Source organism: Coffea arabica, chromosome 5e, assembly GCF_036785885.1.
Source record: "Coffea arabica cultivar ET-39 chromosome 5e, Coffea Arabica ET-39 HiFi, whole genome shotgun sequence".
Classification (NCBI taxonomy): Eukaryota; Viridiplantae; Streptophyta; class Magnoliopsida; order Gentianales; family Rubiaceae; genus Coffea; species Coffea arabica.
Window position 1 is genome coordinate 21,059,422 of NC_092318.1, and position 17,707 is coordinate 21,077,128.

General features: G+C 36.3%; 2 long non-coding RNA genes and 1 pseudogene across 2 annotated transcripts; all 3 read right to left on the reverse strand.

Annotated features, from left to right (window-relative positions):
- Positions 1–1,582: 1,582 nt before the first annotated feature.
- Positions 1,583–5,552, reverse strand: LOC113743569 (uncharacterized). Its single transcript, XR_003461131.2, has 3 exons — positions 5,121–5,552; positions 2,572–2,627; positions 1,583–1,859 (listed from the first exon to the last, which is right to left on the reverse strand). It is a non-coding gene; the product is annotated as an uncharacterized lncRNA (long non-coding RNA).
- Positions 5,553–7,734: 2,182 nt separating this feature from the next.
- Positions 7,735–14,921, reverse strand: LOC113743593 (uncharacterized). Its single transcript, XR_003461137.2, has 3 exons — positions 14,395–14,921; positions 11,847–11,902; positions 7,735–8,011 (listed from the first exon to the last, which is right to left on the reverse strand). It is a non-coding gene; the product is annotated as an uncharacterized lncRNA (long non-coding RNA).
- An 880-nt stretch (positions 14,922–15,801) lies between these two features.
- Positions 15,802–16,842, reverse strand: LOC113743909 (protein HAIKU1-like; annotated as a pseudogene).
- Positions 16,843–17,707: the final 865 nt, after the last annotated feature.

Consider the following 17,707-nt stretch of genomic DNA (forward strand, 5'->3'; position numbering starts at 1 on the left):
AGGAGGAAAAGAAAAGCCGCCAGCATAGGGCTGGCGACATGAAAATGTTGGCCTATCAGCCAACTGAATGAAAAAAAAAAAAAAAGGGAGAAAGTCGCCAACGCATGGTTGGCCACAGAGGAACCAATTGCCAAGGTTGGACTTTCGGCCAACCAGAGGAAAAAAAAAAGGAAGTAGAAGTCAAGAATGGCGGCGCTGCCAAAGCTTGACAAAAGCTTTGGCAACGCCAGTGGAGTGCAAGGCAATAGGAAAAAAAAAATTTTAATCAATAGTAATGATTATAATAAATAAGTAAACATATATATATATTTATGTATAATGGCAAGTATATTTGGATTAGAAAGATAGCATGGGCTTAGTGAATATACAGTAAATAAATTTTGAAATAACTAGGCCATCTTTTATGGACTAACATAGGAACTAAATTTCAAAACCCAACCTAAAGATAATTTTCGGAGTTAAAGATTAGCCATTTAAGCTTATACTTAATTAATTAAGTCTAGGATACTTAGATAGAAATCCAAAATATCTTAATCTAGCCTTATCAGATTAATTTATACAATGTAAGATAAGTCCTAAGTGGTTAAACAAAGCACTTACAATCATAATAACAATAATAACGATACTAACGATAACACTGATAATAATAATGGATAATAATAAATCATAAATATGTATAGTAAGATAATAGTCAAGATAATAAATATGATTATGAATAATTATTTTCTTCTAAATTAGGAAACTTTACAAAAAGGAGAACTTTCTAAATTAAGAAACTTTCCAATTTAGGAAACTTTCCAAAAATAGGAATCGTCCAATTTGGGGAAAATGCTACTAGGGTTCATATAATGGCCTAAACATGAATCTTCGACTTGCTCAGAGTTTGTATATTTATGTATCTGCAGGAAATATCAACTAATTAGGAAACCTATGTATTTGATAGGTACGACATAAGTTTAAAAGATCTAAAGTAGTTCCACTCGAGCAGCCAGACAAAAGTAGGTAGTACTTACCCTTCTAAAATTTCAAAAGTTTAAAGTGAAATTTTTTGTCATCGATTATATTTTTACGTGTTAATCTGAATTATTTTCGATTGAATGATTTATGTGACTGTTTAAGCAAGTTCTATTTTGACTATACAAAAATGGACCATGTGACTTAGGGAAAAATGCACTTTTCATCCTCAAAGTTTGGGTTGTTGACCAATTTCATCCTCAAAGTTTCACCCAAAACACATTTCATCCTCAAAGTTATGTAATTTTGGCCAATTAAGGACAATTGATGGGAATTGGCAATTTTATCGTTAGAACCAACTGTAAACCCAACAAAAAATGGGTAAAATCGAATGGAGCCACATTTCACAGCAGATGCTCAAATACAAAGGGATCAGTCACCAAGGTCATGGCAAAACCTATGCAGAACCCCAGAAAAGTCAGTAGCTCTCTTTCCTATGTTATTGATGTGACGACCCCACTTTCCCCTAAGGCGAACCAGAGGGTTGGCGGGCCGTCTGCCTAGCTCTCGCCAGGACTCACACAAGCAATCTAGCCCAAATCCTTCCGAAGAATAAACTAAATCCTCATTTAACTTCAAAGATAACAACATTTATAAGATAGCCAATCGACGGCTCTTAAACACTTCGTGCGTTACTTACAAGGATTAAAGCCATACCACACAAATACGTTCATACAAGCCGGATACCAGACTTAGGGTTACACTTTTCCAGCTTCAAGTGGCAACCAAAAATAAAAGGTACAGTGCTTAACGTAGAATTCATTACAAACCGAAATTTAAATTCAAGTTGTTCAAGTACATTCATAGGAAATATAAGCTGCTCAAATGCTTTCAAACTTCCCATCCTGTAAGGAAAACAAATAAACATTGAGTGAGCTAAAGCTCAGTGGTGCCCAGACATGCAATCATATAAACGAATAGCAAATAATAGCTTCAAACTTATATTCACAAGTAGGAAAGCGTATAACAGCACAGGGTAGGATACAGAGGCTCTCAGGAGCCATTTTCCTCGCTTGATCAAAATTACCCGCAGTTGACCCTCCATCAACTTTCACTATCTAAAGTCCATGTAGATTCATTATTATTATTATTATTATTATTATTATTATTATTATTATTTTTATAGACTAGTCGAGGGATTCACCCAACGACGTTGCGTCCAGCATGAGGTTAGTATAGACTAGTCGAGGGATTCACCCAGCGACGTGGCGTCCAGCATGAGGTTATAGACTAGTCGAGGGATTCACCCAGCGACGTGGCGTCCAGCATGAGGTTATTATAGACTAGTCGAGGGATTCACCCAGCGACGTGGCGTCCAGCATGAGGTTATTATAGACTAGTCGAGGGATTCACCCAGCGACGTGGCGTCCAGCATGTAGATAGTGCAAGCAGGATATTCACGAAAATATTTCAAGCAAGCCACCACTCGAAAGAGCTAGTGCGGTAAAGTACACACTGCCCACTTCGATGGATCAGAAAAACATTTTTCCAATTGTCACATATCAAGTCAAGAAAGCACTTTAATCAAGTAGGCATAGAACAAGCAGGGACACTCACCAAGAGTGGAGTTCAGATATCAAGTTGGGAATCGAATTCCGCGTCCTCGAAATATCCTAAAAACCAAAATTTGAAACTATGAGTTTCTACTTAGTTTTTAAGCTTATAGTCATTGAAGTATATCTAATATACTATTAATTTACTTTCCATAGAAAAATCAAGAATCTTTTAGATTGAAACTTAACAAAAGTAGAAGAGATGTTTCTTATAGTTTTCCTTGAGTTACTTTTCTTATAAAAGGGTAACTAGTACTATTTTCTTGAAATAATTCGATAAACCTCTTAATATCAATGTTAGAAAGTTACTTTGAACATTTCTTTAAAGTTACGGCCTTTGCAAAAATTATCCCTAAAAACTATTTTTTTTTTTCTAAAATAGGGTTTCTTGCCGAGCAAGTTTCCCAGGCTTTTCGCTAAATTAATAAAACTCGTAATTCGGAACTTTTCCTATAGTTAACTATCCAATTTACAAATTTTAAAGAAAGAAAAGGAATTAAAATACGACTTAGAGTTTCCAAAAGCTATAGAACTCATTCACTATAGCTACCAAGGCTAGTTTGAGCTAAAGGAAATTATCGAGTTGGAAAGTCTTAGGCAAAACACTAGATATGGAGTTTTATAATATAATACTAGCTGGAAAAATATTTTTGATTGATTTGATCACAGTTACTCGATTTCTCAAGGTCGATACAACTTCCACCGCTCCGATTCCGTTTCGAAGTCATAACATGGTTCAAAATATGGTAAAAATCATAAAGCAAGTTACTAGGGCTTCGTCAATCATTAGCCCCAGATTTCAACAAGTGCATCTCTGAATAAAATAAAATAGTCAACCAAGGCTTCATCAATCATTAGCACTTGGTTTCAGCAAGCCCATCATAAACAATTAAAAATAAAAGTAAAGCCTCCAAGACATTCCAGCAATTAACTTTCGTCACCCTGTAGTACTTATAAAATCATTCAAATGGCCAAGGGCTTCATCAATCATTAGCCCTTGACAAAATCAATTACTTCCAACCACAATTTAATCAAGAATTTAAACCACAAGTAGGCTAAAATCTCAATCCAAAACCCAATTTCTATTTCACAAAGAAACAGGACATTCATGCAAAACAGTCCACTTTAAAAATTCACAGACAGTAGTACACATGGAGGAAAAATACGAAATTTCTACAGGACAAAGGCCTATGATTCTAGTTTCAAATGCCACCGACGGCGCCTTAAACGGATTTTTCTACATCAAGATATAAGCATTCTACTGAAACTGGTCAGGGACATCCGAAAATCTGAAGTTTCATTCTTTATTTGTGAAAAACTCCCTTTTCTCTTTTAACACCCAAATGTTTTTATTCAAACCATCCATACACTTCTTATAGAACCCCAAAACACAAACTCCATACATTTCCATCCATCAAAACTCAGGGAAAAATTTAAAAATCAAGTTAAGATCCCAACTCAATCTTAAATTATCACATAAGAAATTCCAGCAACTAGTATACTTTAGGTCCAGCTTATCCCTTGGTTTAAACAGGGTGTTAGATATTCAAATTCAGCATTTAAACACTTAGCTAGCTATTAGAAATTTCCACTTCGAAACCAATTTCATTCAATGACTAGAATCATCCAGAAAATCCAGAAATAGTTTAAAATCCAAAAGAAAACAAACTGGAAATTTCTGATCATACCCCTCGGCTAATCCAGAATTTTTCCAGCCCTTGAGTGTTTATAAATCCAATTTTTCTTGGCTAAAACATGGTTTAAGATACCCAAAATAGTCATGCAAAAACTTATCTAGCTAATTAATATTTCCAATTCAAAATTTAACACAAACAACAGCTGCAAATTCCCAAAATTTCCAGAATTTCTGCACAGCTAGCTTCGGACAACATACATGCAACAGATTGCATTTTTATTTTATTTTTCTGGTTTAAAATAACTAATTAGCTGCATGCAGAGCCTAATTAACTTGTTATTAATCATCTAATCATGGTTATAAGTTTAAACAACAACATTAAACCAAATCAAGCTGCAAAACTTTTAAGCTAAGCTCTCGGCCAAACCAGAAATTCTTCCAGCATTTGTTTAGTCACAACCAATTTTTTTCTACGGTTAAATCCTGTATTTTACACTTAAATTTCACATGTACAACTGCTGAACTTAACTAGCTATCATATCCAGACCAGAAATCAGTTTGACAGCAACAAAATTGAACCAAGTTAAGCTGTAATAATTAAGCTAGGCTCTCGGCAGAAAATTCTTAACCCAAACCAGAAGTTTCCTCTGCTTTAACACTTCATCCGAATGTCCAATTCAACATGCATGGTCTTAATCTTCAAGTTTTCACTCAGCTAAAGACACTTAGATGTTCAGATTTTCACATAAAAACACAATTGGAGCTGCAATAACACCTCAAATTCTCGGCAGTAACAATTTCTCAAAACAGAAATTTTCCTAATGGTTTGATTTCAGCATCCGATTGTATAATCTAAACATGCAATCTCTGATATAGCTTGCTCAACTAAGAAACAACCTAATAAGACCAAAAATTACCTCAGATAGCAGCTAAACTTTCACACGAAAATTTTCCAGAAATTTCTTCCCTAACTCTCGGCCAAGTGCAGTCGGTGGTTCTTGTTTCCTATGTTGCGGCTGGAATTGAGTGTAGCTGGTAGATTTGTGTTCGGTTGGTTGTAGTTGGTGGAGATGAAGATGAAAAATGGTGAAGCTTCCTGCAGATCTCCTCCCCGACTTCACTCCAACTCACGGCAGGACCAGAGAAATTTCTGGCAGTTCACTTTCCCTCCTCCTAGCTCTCGGATAAAGCTCACCAAGTGGCTCTCCCTCTCGGATGCTCTTGGTCGAATGCAGAGGAAGAGGTATGGTATGGTTGAGGAGAGAAATTGCAGTGGTTTCGGTGGAGTGTGCAGAGAAGGAAATGAAACGATGGGCGGTGTCTTGGTATTTAGAAAGGAAGAAATGATTTGTGGTAAACTGAATTTGTGGTCTTAAGCCGTGAGATAGATTGGATGGTTTTGTGGTGCCGCTGTTTATGAGAATGGTTTGCGTACAGATTTGGTAATAACAGAGGTGATTTGATTTGCGGTCAGACGTCTTGTTTGGTTTGCATGGAAAGGTAAGGGTATTTTAGTCTTTTCACTTTGCTCCCTAGCCTCAACTTAATTTCTCAATTCTAACTTAATTCTAAAAATTATCCCCAAGCGTGATTTAAACTCCTAATATACCTAAACCATTTTTATCGAATAATTATCGATTAAACTTGAATATTAAGGTTCCTAGTAATTCCTACATTATTTAGCAATTAAATTAGTTATTAGAATTTCCAATTATTATTTCTCAAGAAGTAAAGTTAGTCTAACTCAAAATTTATCGATTAGTAATATAAAGTCAAATGAAATAATAATTTAATCCAAGGGTGTCAATTTGCACACACAAAAATTATTTTTACGCACTTACTTGAAAAACAAGGAAAGATAAGGATATATTTATCGAAATTTTCACACCTTAAGTATGTTTAGTATATTAGAATCATATTTATCTAAAGCTCATTGGTTTTTATCTTAACACGGAAATTCTTATTAACATTTAACATTAGCAACTAATTGAAATTAATCGTAGGAATTAAATAATTTATTTTGAGATCGTAATTCTATTTACTCAAGTATCATTACTTTAGGATTAAAGACTTAAGTATTCTTACATTTAATATTAGGGCGAAAAATTAATCTAACCCTAAAGATATTAATTTAGTCTAACAAAACCAAGAAATTTCATAACTTAGGAAAATTATATTATTTTTCACATAAACCTATTTTTACGTACTTAATTGCGAACAAGTAAAAGTAATGCTAGAAATTATTAAGGAATAAAAGAAATGCAAATAAAATATGCACTAGTTTATATATATTTTTCAGGGTTCTCACATCCTCCCCTCCTTACAATGAATTTTGTCCTCAAAATTCACACTTTCTAAAGAAATAAATCGGGGTACTTTTTCTGCATTTTTTTTTTTTTAATCTCATAGTTCTATACACCACTTTGGTTACCAAAATTCACTCAGGTTAGTAGTTATTTAATTCCCGGGACTAATAAATATTACAGCGTTACAAAAATTAAACACGTAATCATCAAATTATATATTCACAATATAAGTCACATTGCATACCAAATTCATACAACTTCAAAAGCTAGATAATTCACGAATACATTCAATATTTTCATACATAACTCAAACTTCAATCTTTATAAGCATGAAAGGAAACAATACAACAATACACAAATTATTATAACCACATAGCTAATAGCCTAACCCTTAGTTTAGATTCAACTTAACCTTCATTAGTTTAGTCCTGGACAATCCCACTAGACCCCCTCGTAGTGACACTAATCAAATTTCCTTAGTAAATTGTAGATCTACTATGTCTAGTGTCAAATCAAATAATATGATCATTACTTAAGTACATCTATGGCTCTTAGGTATTCTAAATGATCTCAAACATTTCATACATTGGCTTTTCTAATAACCTAACAACTAGTTATCTTTATCCTGTTGGACATTAGCCCCAAATAATCCTCCAATAAAACTTAAGAAGCCACAATGTCATCAAGAACTCACCTCACATGGCAAATTCATCTCAAAAACAGAATTGGCACTAATCTTCAAGGTCTCACTATTGGCTCTTCACCTTTAACTTTCAAAAGCTAGACTTGGTCCTTTCATTTCATTTTTCCAAAATTACTCGTGCTTTCTAGTCACGTCATAATGCAGTATACTGGATTCGTTTCAATTGCAAATACTCTATTAAATGTAATGTTTCGTACTCGGGTACAAGAATCCGAAAATAAGATGATTCACAACTCAAGCTGGCCAGTCCCAAGCATGAATCACCTATATTTGAGATTCCTACCCAACGTACATATCTAATTCCCTTAGCAATAGTACTTAGTTCGACACTTAATAGGCCTTTCCCCACGGTCCGAGAACCTTTTCCCGGTTTGAGCTCGATAGGAGCTCTGATACCACCTGTGACGACCCCACTTTCCCCTAAGGCGAACCAGAGGGTTGGCAGGCCGTCTGCCTAGCTCTCGCCAGGATTCACACAAGCAATCTAGCCCAAATCCTTCCGAAGAATAAACTAAATCCTCATTTAACTTCAAAGATAACAACATTTATAAGATAGCCAATCGACGGCTCTTAAACACTTCGTGCGTTACTTACAAGGATTAAAGCCATACCACACAAATACGTTCATACAAGCCGGATACCAGACTTAGAGTTACACTTTTCCAGCTTCAAGTGGCAACCAAAAATAAAAGGTACAGTGCTTAACGAAGAATTCATTACAAACCGAAATTTAAATTCAAGTTGTTCAAGTACATTCATAGGAAATATAAGCTGCTCAAATGCTTTCAAACTTCCCATCCTGTAAGGAAAACAAATAAACATGGAGTGAGCTAAAGCTCAGTAGTGCCCAGACATGCAATCATATAAACGAATAGCAAATAATAGCTTCAAACTTATATTCACAAGTAGGAAAGCGTATAACAGCACAGGGTAGGATACAGGGGCTCTCAGGAGCCATTTTCCTCGCTTGATCAAAATTACCCGCAGTTGACCCTCCATCAACTTTCACTATCTAAAGTCCATGTAGATTCATTATTATTATTATTATTATTGTGAGGACTCGCAAATTCCTTGTATTTTTCCTCAAAAATACCCTTTTATTTGAAAATTAGTTTTTATCAAAGGCCATTACCCAAATATTTCACACTAAGAGTAAATAGACCTAGAAAATAGGGTTTTACGCTTCAGTTTTAAGTTTGGAGCAAAATTAGGATTTTCGCGATTTTCCGCCGGATGAATTTTCGGTACAGAGTAAGAATTAATTTGGGGATTAAAAGTGACTTTTAAGTGAGAAATAATATGTGACTAGTGGCAATGATATAAGGTTAGTGAATGGGAAGTGAAAAACCTAGTACGTGAGTTTTTAAGAAAAACGGCGCGATCCGGCGGGTCCCGCGCATTACCGATTGAACGCACTGCTTGACCACCATTTTTCTTACCCTACAAGCTCATTGACAATTGAGCAAAATATCTTCTTATATTACAGCTAAGGGGACCGAAATTAGTGGCTAGAAAGCAAGGGAAAGAAAGAGAAAAATTAGTGGCCAAGATTGGGCCAAGTGTTGGGCAACTTGTGGACACCATTAGTTCTAATCCTTTTGGCTTTATCATAAGACAAACTTAGCTCCATTTCTCTTCATTTTCTGCCAAGGGAGCCGAGAGAGAGAGAGAAGAAGAACAAGGGAGAAATTTCTTCATTTCTTCTTGATTCAAGCTACAAAGTGAGAAATCCAAAGAACTAAACCGATTAAACTTCTCCTTGGGTGATTAGCTAGTGATTGGTGGTGAAATTTTGGAGAGAGAAAGCTTGGACTACACTTGGAGAACTCAAATCAAGGTAAGGAGGATGATATCTCTCTAAATTTTTCTTTCAATCTTGGTGAAATTAAGTCTAGTAACTTGAGTAGTAGTGGAATCATGGATGCTAGCATGATTGGAAGTTTTTCCCTCTTTATGTGATGAACTAGGGTTTGGGAAATTCTGCCCAAATTGTTGTATGATGCTTGTATGTTACAATTAATGTTGTATAAGATGTTTTGGTAGTGTGAGAAGTGAGAAATTGGGGAAAGTTGCACTAGAAACTACAAATTTCAGATTTCTGGAAATTTTAGCTTACATTCTGTCCGAATTTTTATCTATATGTTAGAGGCTGTTTTGGCCTTAGGTCAAAGAATAAAAGTTGTATAGAATGGCATTTTATAGGTACCTACAAAATTTCAGCTCAATCGGAGCAACGTAGGACGTGAAAAATCCAAAATACCCCTACTGTTTTAAGTATTTCCCAGCAGTCCGTTTCTTCAGTTCAGTCTAGTTTATCACGATTTTTGACCAGGATCCATTCTGATTTAGCTCTGGGCCGAAACATGAAAGTTGTAGTGTTCTGAAGTAGCTTTAAAATGCCTCAAAGAAAACCTGATTCGGACTTGTGTACACTGAGTTATGACCATTACAGTGTTCTACGTTTAAACAGCCGGTGAATTGGTTTCTGGTTTAGTAATCTGAGATTTTGACTAAGTTACATTAGAAACTGGACTAAGTGACCTTCATGAACATTGTAGCCCTGAGTCTTAGCTTCGAAACGGCATAGGCTTCGTCTTAATCCGATAAGCGTAGCCTCGAATAAGTTATTTCCGCTTTTATACGTCAAATCTGTCTTTTGGCTATAAGGAATTTCTGTTCTTGCTATTGATGCGAATCTTATTATTATGATATTGTGAGCCTATGGAACGGCTCTTGACCTGAATTGCTTATATGTATGATGTTGGGTTGTGTTTGAGAAAAACAATGAAGCCTGTATGGCTGGAAAATTAGGTAAACACAAAGGGCATGCTGCCCGAATTTTTACTCGAGGGCTAGAATACTATATTTTCGACTTGGGTGAAGGTTAAGTACTTAACACTTGAACTAGCGAGGACTTTGGCTATTATGTTTCTTGAATGTTAAACGTTAGGACTTGACTAAACTTGTACCCTTGGGAAATGAAATAATGATTGCTCGAAGTACGTTTTCCTTGTACTCTCGACTCACATGACAATTTCAAGTATAAATGTTACAAAGCTTTATCGTTTAAAAACGAGCAAGTGTTTCATGACTACTGTCCGAGTGAATTTCAATTTCTTGATTCTTATTGAACGAAACGTCTAAGTTTCGAACTCTAGTCATGTTTCAAAGTTCTCAAATTGAGTTTTATCGCAGATTTGGACTCCGAACTCGGAGTATAACCTGAAAGTGACCAGTAAAAGCACTATATCTTTTGGTGAGTGCTTTCAAATACTGAATTGAACTTGATACTTGTACTTGATACGTGCCAATATGATTACATGTCACATGCGTGAATTGTTAGGGCAAGAGTGTACTTTATCGCACTTGCCCTTACATGATATACACTTGTTTATCGTTGCAATTGACTTGACATACTTGTTATGATGCGCGCACTTCCTGGAATTCCAGACACTGTGGCGAGTTACTCTAGTCGGGCCAGCAGGGGCTTGGTCGATTGGGTAACGAGCCCTGGGTCTCTTGCTTTGTCGAGTGGAGTGATATCTCCTCGACTAATCGGTATACTCGAGTATTACCACCCGTGTTTATTGAGGATTTTGGGCCAGTAGGGGGTGTGAATGGTGGACGGAGAGTAGTGTAAGTGGTGTTCTACTGGATTGGTTCCTTTACTTGAAAGTTGACGGAGTGTCAACTACTATGTGATCAAGCTCCTGATGATGAATGGAAGTTGGCTCCTGAGAGCCATCCGTATCCTTATGCTTTGGAATGATTATTGTTTATTGGATTATAGTGTCTTCTGAAAACTTTTACACCCGCTCATTTTGAGATTGCTCACTTTTATGAACTCTTCATGCTCGTTACTTTGCTATATCGAAAACTTGTACTTATAAATAGTGGTCAATTTGCTATTTGGAACCTCACTGGGCTTTTAGCTCATACCACGCTATTTGTTTTCCTTACAGGGGGTACGAGTGACGCGTGAGACTTGTAAAAGACTAGCGTAGCCTTTTGTTTTGACTTTTGACTTTTGGTCTTGTACTCGCGCTATTCCTCGAATGGAACATGTTGTACTTGGATTGTATACGTTTTGAACTAGTTTGGTGTATTGAGGCTTTGTACCTCGATTTCTATCAATGTAAATTATAAGCTTGAATTGTGAATGTTATTTATGGTTCATGGATGTGTGCACATGATTTGAGTGAGTGAGTCCTGGCGAGAGCGGGGCAGGCGATCCGCCAAACCCTTTGGTACGCCTCAGGGGGAGGTGGGGTCGTGACAATTATTATTATTATTATTATTTTTATAGACTAGTCGAGGGATTCACCCAACGACGTTGCGTCCAGCATGAGGTTAGTATAGACTAGTCGAGGGATTCACCCAGCGACGTGGCGTCCAGCATGAGGTTATTATAGACTAGTCGAGGGATTCACCCAGCGACGTGGCGTCCAGCATGTAGATAGTGCAAGCAGGATATTCACGAAAATATTTCAAGCAAGCCACCACTCGAAAGAGCTAGTGCGGTAAAGTACACACTGCCCACTTCGATGGATCAGAAAAACATTTTTCCAATTGTCACATATCAAGTCAAGAAAGCACTTTAATCAAGTAGGCATAGAACAAGCAGGGACACTCACCAAGAGTGGAGTTCAGATATCAAGTTGGGAATCGAATTCCGCGTCCTCGAAATATCCTAAAAACCAAAATTTGAAACTATGAGTTTCTACTTAGTTTTTAAGCTTATAGTCATTGAAGTATATCTAATATACTATTAATTTACTTTCCATAGAAAAATCAAGAATCTTTTAGATTGAAACTTAACAAAAGTAGAAGAGATGTTTCTTATAGTTTTCCTTGAGTTACTTTTCTTATAAAAGGGTAACTAGTATTATTTTCTTGAAATAATTCGATAAACCTCTTAATATCAATATTAGAAAGTTACTTTGAACATTTCTTTAAAGTTACGGCCTTTGCAAAAATTATCCCTAAAAACTATTTTTTTTTTCTAAAATAGGGTTTCTTGCCGAGCAAGTTTCCCAGGCTTTTCGTTAAATTAATAAAACTCGTAATTCGAAACTTTTCCTATAGTTAACTATCCAATTTACAAATTTTAAAGAAAGAAAAGGAATTAAAATACGACTTAGAGTTTCCAAAAGCTATAGAACTCATTCACTATAGCTACCAAGGCTAGTTTGAGCTAAAGGAAATTATCGAGTTGGAAAGTCTTAGGCAAAACACTAGATATGGAGTTTTATAATATAATACTAGCTGGAAAAATATTTTTGATTGATTTGATCACAGTTACTCGATTTCTCAAGGTCGATACAACTTCCACCGCTCCGATTCCGTTTCGAAGTCATAACATGGTTCAAAATATGGTAAAAATCATAAAGCAAGTTACTAGAGCTTCGTCAATCATTAGCCCCAGATTTCAACAAGTGCATCTCTGAATAAAATAAAATAGTCAACCAAGGCTTCATCAATCATTAGCACTTGGTTTCAGCAAGCCCATCATAAACAATTAAAAATAAAAGTAAAGCCTCCAAGACATTCCAGCAATTAACTTTCGTCACCCTGTAGTACTTATAAAATCATTCAAATGGCCAAGGGCTTCATCAATCATTAGCCCTTGACAAAATCAATTACTTCCAACCACAATTTAATCAAGAATTTAAACCACAAGTAGGCTAAAATCTCAATCCAAAACCCAATTTCTATTTCACAAAGAAACAGGACATTCATGCAAAACAGTCCACTTTAAAAATTCACAGACAGTAGTACACATGGAGGAAAAATACGAAATTTCTACAGGACAAAGGCCTATGATTCTAGTTTCAAATGCCACCGACGGCGCCTTAAACGGATTTTTCTACATCAAGATATAAGCATTCTACTGAAACTGGTCAGGGACATCCGAAAATCTGAAGTTTCATTCTTTATTTGTGAAAAACTCCCTTTTCTCTTTTAACACCCAAATGTTTTTATTCAAACCATCCATACACTTCTTATAGAACCCCAAAACACAAACTCCATACATTTCCATCCATCAAAACTCAGGGAAAAATTTAAAAATCAAGTTAAGATCCCAACTCAATCTTAAATTATCACATAAGAAATTCCAGCAACTAGTATACTTTAGGTCCAGCTTATCCCTTGGTTTAAACAGGGTGTTAGATATTCAAATTCAGCATTTAAACACTTAGCTAGCTATTAGAAATTTTCACTTCGAAACCAATTTCATTCAATGACTAGAATCATCCAGAAAATCCAGAAATAGTTTAAAATCCAAAAGAAAACAAACTGGAAATTTCTGATCATACCCCTCGGCTAATCCAGAATTTTTCCAGCCCTTGAGTGTTTATAAATCCAATTTTTCTTGGCTAAAACATGGTTTAAGATACCCAAAATAGTCATGCAAAAACTTATCTAGCTAATTAATATTTCCAATTCAAAATTTAACTCAAACAACAGCTGCAAATTCCCAAAATTTCCAGAATTTCTGCACAGCTAGCTTCGGACAACATACATGCAACAGATTGCATTTTTATTTTATTTTTCTGGTTTAAACTAACTAATTAGCTGCATGCAGAGCCTAATTAACTTGTTATTAATCATCTAATCATGGTTATAAGTTTAAACAACAACATTAAACCAAATCAAGCTGCAAAACTTTTAAGCTAAGCTCTCGGCCAAACCAGAAATTCTTCCAGCATTTGTTTAGTCACAACCAATTTTTTTCTACGGTTAAATCCTGTATTTTACACTTAAATTTCACATGTACAACTGCTGAACTTAACTAGCTATCATATCCAGACCAGAAATCAGTTTGACAGCAACAAAATTGAACCAAGTTAAGCTGTAATAATTAAGCTAGGCTCTCGGCAGAAAATTCTTAACCCAAACCAGAAGTTTCCTCTGCTTTAACACTTCATCCGAATGTCCAATTCAACATGCATGGTCTTAATCTTCAAGTTTTCACTCAGCTAAAGACACTTAGATGTTCAGATTGTCACATAAAAACACAATTGGAGCTGCAATAACACCTCAAATTCTCGGCAGTAACAATTTCTCAAAACAGAAATTTTCCTAATGGTTTGATTTCAGCATCCGATTGTATAATCTAAACATGCAATCTCTGATATAGCTTGCTCAACTAAGAAACAACCTAATAAGACCAAAAATTACCTCAGATAGCAGCTAAACTTTCACACGAAAATTTTCCAGAAATTTCTTCCCTAACTCTCGGCCAAGTGCAGTCGGTGGTTCTTGTTTCCTATGTTGCGGCTGGAATTGAGTGTAGCTGGTAGATTTGTGTTCGGTTGGTTGTAGTTGGTGGAGATGAAGATGAAAAATGGTGAAGCTTCCTGCAGATCTCCTCCCCGGCTTCACTCCAACTCACGGCAGGACCAGAGAAATTTCTGGCAGTTCACTTTCCCTCCTCCTAGCTCTCGGATGAAGCTCACCAAGTGGCTCTCCCTCTCGGATGCTCTTGGTCGAATGCAGAGGAAGAGGTATGGTATGGTTGAGGAGAGAAATTGCAGTGGTTTCGGTGGAGTGTGCAGAGAAGGAAATGAAACGGTGGGCGGTGTCTTGGTATTTAGAAAGGAAGAAATGATTTGTGGTTTGGTTTTGTGCAGAGAAGGAAACTGAATTTGTGGTCTTAAGCCGTGAGATAGATTGGATGGTTTTGTGGTGCCGCTGTTTATGAGAATGGTTTGCGTACAGATTTGGTAATAACAGAGGTGATTTGATTTGCGGTCAGACGTCTTGTTTGGTTTGCATGGAAAGGTAAGGGTATTTTAGTCTTTTCACTTTGCTCCCTAGCCTCAACTTAATTTCTCAATTCTAACTTAATTCTAAAAGTTATCCCCAAGCGTGATTTAAACTCCTAATATACCTAAACCATTTTTATCGAATAATTATCGATTAAACTTGAATATTAAGGTTCCTAGTAATTCCTACATTATTTAGCAATTAAATTAGTTATTAGAATTTCCAATTATTATTTCTCAAGAAGTAAAGTTAGTCTAACTCAAAATTTATCGATTAGTAATATAAAGTCAAATGAAATAATAATTTAATCCAAGGGTGTCAATTTGCACACACAAAAATTATTTTTACGCACTTACTTGAAAAACAAGGAAAGATAAGGATATATTTATCGAAATTTTCACACCTTAAGTATGTTTAGTATATTAGAATCATATTTATCTAAAGCTCATTGGTTTTTATCTTAACACGGAAATTCTTATTAACATTTAACATTAGCAACTAATTGAAATTAATCGTAGGAATTAAATAATTTATTTTGAGATCGTAATTCTATTTACTCAAGTATCATTACTTTAGGATTAAAGACTTAAGTATTCTTACATTTAATATTAGGGCGAAAAATTAATCTAACCCTAAAGATATTAATTTAGTCTAACAAAACCAAGAAATTTCATAACTTTGGAAAATTATATTATTTTTCACATAAACCTATTTTTACGTACTTAATTGCGAACAAGTAAAAGTAATGCTAGAAATTATTAAGGAATAAAAGAAATGCGAATAAAATATGCACTAGTTTATATATATTTTTCAGGGTTCTCACAATTGATCCCTCCATCTTGAACTTGGGATCGCGAAAAATCCAGATGGGGACAAAGGAAACCCATAACCAGGAGAAGGAGGCACTTGAGGCCCCGGGCCTAACATCCCTGACTGAGCCATGGGAGAAAACGAGAAATTAGGAGTCATTGGAGGAGGGTGCTGAAAACCAGGAGAAAGCAATGGATACGGTGATCTAGGAGAAAACAAATTTAAGAAACCAATTGGCGATGGCAAAAGAAACTGAGAAGTTGGGGAAGGCAAAAGTGGAGGTGGACCATTTGTTCGGGGTGAAGGAAGAGAGGGTGGAGGGCCATTCATCCTAGGAGATGGAAAAGGAGGAGGACCGTTCATCCGAGGAGATGGAAGTGGTGGAGGCAAGTTCATTCTTGGAGATGGGAGAGGCGGCATATGCGGATTAGGAAGTAAACCAGAAGTAGATGGCTGAGCTTGATTTGGACCAGGACCTTGAGGTATTGATTGGGGAAAAGGTTGCCTTGGACCTGAATCTATGATTGAATTTTGAAGGTATCGAATGTAAGCTGATATAGGAGACTCAGCTGTGTTTGGCCAAGCATCACCAGGAGTGAAGGGCGGCAACATAGTTGGTGATGGTTGGCCATACTGGGAGAGAGGAGGTCTTGTGAAGTTGTTGTATGGAACACTGGCTGGAGGCTATGCGGGAGCTGGCACTGGTACAGGAGGCTGCATCGCCATAGAAGGTCGATTGATTTATTGGTGTCAAGGGCGGTGGCCGAATCTTCTGCAACAGCATACTCGCAGGTTTGGGGGGATTTTGGGGAGGGGTGGTTCTTGATTATGCGAAGGTGAACCAGTTAACTATTGCACTATGTTCCGAAAATCATTTTTATTAATATTATACACCTGAGGCTGAGGTTGCAGCCTGGCAATATTAGTAAAATTGGGTTGGTGCATTGGACTCTTCTTTATGTTCTTCCCTATCTTGTTCACACCCAAATGATCCGTATGCCGATTCATCTGCCTATTGGTATTATCCATATCAACACCTCGAACCGACAAACAAATTCAAAATGCTGCAAGCTCAAATTTCTTTTCTTCTTCAGCTAGTGAATCCAACAATTACCATCTTAAGCATCAAAACACCACCTGTACTGAAACCAAAGTAAAACTCAAAACTTTTGTGTATTTATTTTGATGATGTTTTTGCAGGGATGAAGATTAAGACAGACACACCTCTTGCCAAGAAGGCACGAGAAGGAGTTATGGAATTTTTGCTGATGAATCATTTGTTGGATTGCCCAATTTGTGATCAAGGTGGGGAATGTGGCTCCATTCGATTTTACCCCTTCTTTGTTGGGTTTGCAGTTGGTTCTAACGATAAATTTGCCAATTCCCATCAATTGGCCTTAATTTGCCAAAATTACGTAACTTTGAGGATGAAATGTGTTTTGGATTAAACTTTGAGGATGAAATTGGTCAACAACCCAAACTTTGAGGATGAAAAGTGCATTTTTCCCATGTGACTTATTTGAAACCTCTTGACATGTTATTATATACCAAATGAGCTGTATCTTTTATAAAATCAAGAACTATGCATGTGACGTGTGAAATGAATTTATGTCAAAAAAAACTCAAAACAATCATGGAATAGACAGTAGGGGCTATAGTCCTATCTAATGGTCATGGTAGCCTGATATAGAGTCCGGCCGATTGGCAAGGTCATAGTAGCCTAGTACAAAGTCTGGCCGATTGACCCATGTATGTAATGAGACCAATCGGTAGTCATGAAACCTATTGGTCACCCACCTAGAAGGGGTTTAATCTCTAGGCTGAGTCCTTAGTAGCCCGTCATTACATGTACTTGTTATGAGCTGATCTGAAGAGACTTATGAATTGATATGAAATGATCTATGATTTTATGACT